Source organism: Peromyscus leucopus, chromosome 9, assembly GCF_004664715.2.
Source record: "Peromyscus leucopus breed LL Stock chromosome 9, UCI_PerLeu_2.1, whole genome shotgun sequence".
Lineage (NCBI taxonomy): Eukaryota > Metazoa > Chordata > Mammalia > Rodentia > Cricetidae > Peromyscus > Peromyscus leucopus.
This window is the reverse complement of record NC_051070.1, coordinates 96,297,470-96,302,560: the sequence shown is the minus strand read 5'-3', so window position 1 is coordinate 96,302,560 and position 5,091 is coordinate 96,297,470. Positions and strand designations below refer to the sequence as shown.

General features: G+C 42.8%; 1 pseudogene; it reads left to right on the top strand.

Moving 5' to 3' along the window:
- The first annotated feature begins 3,341 nt into the window (after nucleotides 1-3,341).
- Nucleotides 3,342-4,778, top strand: LOC114697430 (annotated as a pseudogene).
- Nucleotides 4,779-5,091: the final 313 nt, after the last annotated feature.

Below are 5,091 nucleotides of genomic sequence, written 5' to 3'. Positions count from 1 at the left end.
ACATCAAAATGCAAGGCAGAAAAAGGTGAATCATATCAATTGTCAACTACTTCATATCTTAAACATAATAACCAAAAGATAGCAATTATAAATATTTCAATGGTATGTTTAAAATTTACTGGTTACTACTTCCAATTCTCAATTTAATAAAATTTAAATAAATAAATGATTGTTTCCTTAAAGAAATGATTAGAAAGATTAGAAATTGAAATGAAGAGAAAGCTAAGAGTGCTTTAATCATCATTGACATCAAACATTGCTCTTAATTGCTAGCCAACACAATTAGATAATAAACTGAAAATAGGGGTTGAGACATGGCTTGGCATTGAAGATCATGTACTGTTTTTCCAGCAGACCAGAGTCTGGTTCCCAGCACCCACGTCAGGTGGTTCACACCATCCACAACTGCAACTCCAGAGGGTCCAACAACTCTTCTGGCCTCCTCACATGTGTGGTGTTTGCACACATACACAGGAACACCCATAAACACACACACACACACACACACACACACACAATTTTTAAGTAATTTTAAAAAGAAATAGATAATGAGTATAAATGTTGAAATCTCAGAAACAAATTTCTAATGACTTAGACATGACATAAGAATCCGAGTAGCTCAACATAGTTTCTGAAAATCATCTAAACACTAAGGTGTCTTGTTAACAAAATTAATATGTAAAATAAGTATCATTTACTCACAAATGTTTCCAGAGTTTTTTATATGTAATGTGTTTCTGAAAAATACTAGCAAGCCAAACAATCCACACAATCATAGGAGGGAGAATAAGGAAGGGAATGCAAAAAGATGGGCCGTATTAAGTAGAGATGTTATTAGGAGAATGGGCAGGAAGGCAATTAAAATGGGGACTTATGTCATTTTCACACTAAACCCTGAGAGCTAATCTCTTCCTTTCCCCACAGTAGGAACTAGACACTCCTTGCTATTTGACACCTCAAGGTTGAAATCTGTCAGCTCCCTTTGTACATCAGTTCCTCTCATTATTGCATCGTTATCTCAAGTTCGTTCTCCGTACAGGAATCCAGGAGAGTGTTTATTTGATAAAATCTTCACCAAACTTTCATCCAGTACTGGAGCTAATTAAAACAGAGTCGACTAATAGATCTACTGAGTACGGAGTGGAAAGATAATTAGAAAAATCCCTACGTGTAATTTACCTTATAGATAGAATCTTTAGTGTCACAGCCGTAACAGTGCATACGTGTTTTAATTGCGTTCCTTTCCTTCACAGTTGAGCATAATTCCACACAGATAGTTAAGACTTCTTTGAGACCATTTTCAGTTGTTAGCAAGGCTGAACACTCCCACTCTCACCTCCATTATAATGAACTTTGTGAGACTTGTGCTTCTTATCACGGGGTTTGGCACTTTCATTTTTCAGTTCTCCCAATCATTTTTTCCAAATAAAAAAATACAAAAAATATTCAACTATTTCCCCAGTATCCAAACCGCCAAATTCAGCCAGTGGTTGTCAAGGAGGCATGCTAGCATTCTAAAGAGTGTTAGTTGTGAGTTTTCTACCTGAGATGAAAATGCAAAGCTGGCAAATGAAAGGCTGTTTGGAAGAACAGGTATGAATATATGAGATGTCTGACATATGAACTGAAAAAGAATAGGATCATTACAAAAGCAAATAAAACTTGATTTTAAACATGTTTACAATAACTATTTCAAAAGTTAAAAATCTAACAGTACATTTATTTTAGTTTTCTGTTGCAATGTAATAGATGACCAAGTAGCTTAGAAAACAATCATCTCTCGTGATATCAGATACCATAGAGTTGGAAAAGGTCTCAGCTGGAAAATTTTTGACTTGGTTTTGTCAAGGCTGTGGTTAGATGGTGGCTGGAGCTAAGACTTTGGGGCACAAGAACTACTAAGACTAACATCTCATTCTTTCCCTGAAAATAGTCTCAAAGCTTCAACAACTGGCTAACTCAAGCTTCCTCACAACATGGCAGTCTCAGGCCATCCATTGAGCCATCTGCATAGGTAGCTGAAAGCCTTAGGAGCACTGCAGCTGGAAGAAACTGGATTCTGTTTTGTGGCATTGCCTCATGAGGAAATGGAAAGCTTTTTATGCCCCCAAAATCTTTGATTCAGAAGTCACACACCATAATTTTGCTGTTTTCAAAGAAGTCATAGCCTTCCCAGAGAGACATGGAGAGTGTTAGACTTAAATATATGATGGAAGCCCAGCAAGACTTTACCTAAGTCTATGTCATGGCCTTTAATTTTGCAACCATCTTTGAATAAGTAATCAACCACAAAAACTGCAGGATGCATGCAAAATTCACATGGAGAGTACTGCATAACTTCATCAAAGGAATTGTTTGGCATATTCAGTTTTCATTTCTTTGGTAATTTTTTGAGAATTTCATGCATGAGCACACTGTACTTAAATAATTTCTACCCTACTGTCTCCCACCTTCAACTCTTCCTTTAGCTCGCTCTTAAATTAATGACCTCTCATATACCACCTACTGAGTCCATTAAGTATTGCTCATACATGCATGTGCTTAAGGTGTACCACTTGAGATTTGATAACTAGGGATCTTTTTCCCCAGCCCACTCAGCAGCCATGACTGCCTATATTTCTTCATTTAGGAATAGGGACCTGTGAAGGAAGTTTCTACCATCCCTGTTGGCATAAGGACTGGCATTGTCATTATGCAGGTCTTGTTAACCCAAACATATTGTTGCGATTTCATAGGTGCAGCATCCCTGTAGGGTCCAGAAACGCTGTCTCACAGCAGTCACCCTAGTCCTCTGGCTGTTACGTTATTTCCGCCCCTTTACAATATTCCCTCACAGGTGCAGCAGCCCTGTAGGGTCCGGAAAACACTGTCTCACAGCAGTCACCCTAGTCCTCTGGCTGTTATATTCTTTGCACCCATTTTATGATATTCCCTAAGCCTGAGGTGCAGAAATTGCATTGCTGATGTACTAAGTGGAGCTGGGCAACCCTTGGTTACTTACCCTCTGCATTTTTGAATAGCTGTTAATCCTGCAAACCACAACAATGACCAATCTAGCAAGTTCCTCAAAGACTGAATAGTGACACTTATGCCTTGGGGGTAACCAATTGGAATTAAGGTATCTAATTGGAATTAAGACCTGCAAAATCCAAGGGAATTCTTGCCTGGTACTGTAAACCTACCAAGACCCATGGCCGGTAAGGTCAGAGGTCCTGCCATTTTCCTAAATCCATATTGCTTCTAACTATATTCTAAACACTTATCCTCTACCAACATCAAAGTGTAACTTTCACCCCTCATTAAGAAAAAAAAAAAAAAGGCAGGTTCTCTTACATCGACCGCCCCTAAGAGTCGTGCTGTAAGAAGCAACACCTCCTCCTCCTCACCTCCACCATCCTCCCGGCAGCCGCGAAGCAGCAACCATGCGTGAGTGCATCTCCATCCACGTTGGCCAGGCTGGTGTCCAGATCAGCAATGCCTGCTGGGAACTCTACTGCCTGGAACATGGCATCCAGCCTGATGGCCAGATGCCAAGTGACAAGACTATTGTGGGAGGAGATGACTCCTTCAACACCTTCTTCAGTGAGACAGGCGCTGGCAAGCATGTGCCCAGGGCTGTGTTCGTAGACCTGGAACCCTTGGCTATAGATGAAGTTCGCACTGGGACCTACCGCCAGCTCTTCCACCCTGAGCAGCTCATCATAGGCAAGGAGGATGCTGCCAATAACTATGCCCGGGGCCACTACACCATTGGCAAGGAGATCATTGACCTTGTCTTGGACCGAATCCGCAAGCTGGCTGACCAGGGCACGGGTCTTCAGGGCTTCTTGGTTTTCTACAGCTTTGGCGGTGGTACTGGCTCTGGGTTCACCTCACTGCTGATGGAGCAGCTCTCTGTTGATTACGGAAAGAAGTCCAAGCTGGAGTTCTCCATCTACCCAGCCCCCCAGGTTTCCACTGCTGTGATTGAGCCCTACAATTCTATCCTCACCACCCATACCACCCTGGAGCACTCTGATTGTGCCTTCATGGTAAACAACGAGGCCATCTATGACATCTGACGTAGAAACCTCGACATTGAGCGCCCAACCTACACTAACCTAAATAGGTTGATAGGTCAAATTGTGTCTTCCATCACTGCTTCCCTCAGATTTGATGGGGCCCTGAATGTTGACCTGACAGAATTCCAGACCAACCTGGTGCCCTACCCTCGCATCCACTTCCCTCTGGCCACCTATGCCCCTGTCATCTCTGCTGAGAAAGCCTACCATGAGCAGCTTTCTATAGCAGAGATCACCAATGCCTGCTTTGAGCCAGCCAACCAGATGGTGAAATGTGACCCTCGCCATGGTAAATACATGGCTTGCTGCCTGCTGCACCGTGGTGATGTGGTTCCCAAAGATGTCAATGCTGCCATTGCCACCATCAAGACCAAGCGTACCATCCAGTTTGTGGACTGGTGCCCCACTGGCTTTAAGGTTGGCATTAATTACCAGCCTCCCACTGTGGTACCTGGTGGAGATCTGGCCAAGGTCTAGAGGGCTGTGTGCATGCTGAGTAACACCACAGCCATCGCTGAGGCCTGGGCTCGCCTAGATCACAAGTTTGATCTGATGTATGCCAAGCGTGCCTTTGTGCACTGGTATGTGGGTAAGGGCATGGAGGAGGGGGAGTTCTCTGAGGCCCTTGAGGACATGGCTGCCTTGGAGAAGGATTATGAGGAAGTGAGTGTGGATTCTGTTAAAGGAGAGGGCGAGGAAGAAGGAGAAGAATACTAAATTAAATGTCACGAAGGTGCTGCTTTTACAGGGAAGTTATTCTGTTCCAACATAGAAAGCTGTGGTCTGATCAGTTAATTTGTATGTGGCAATGTGTGCTTTCATACAGTTACTGACTTATGCTTTAAACGTGAATGATTTGTCATAGACCCAATCTGTCCATCTCACTGATGGCTTTTGTTTTGTTTTGTTTTTTGTTTTTTTCGAGACAGGGTTTCTCTGTGTAGCTTTGCGCCTTTCCTGGAACTCACTTGGTAGTCCAGGCTGGCCTCGAACTCACAATGATCCACCTGGCTCTGCCTCCCAAGTGCTG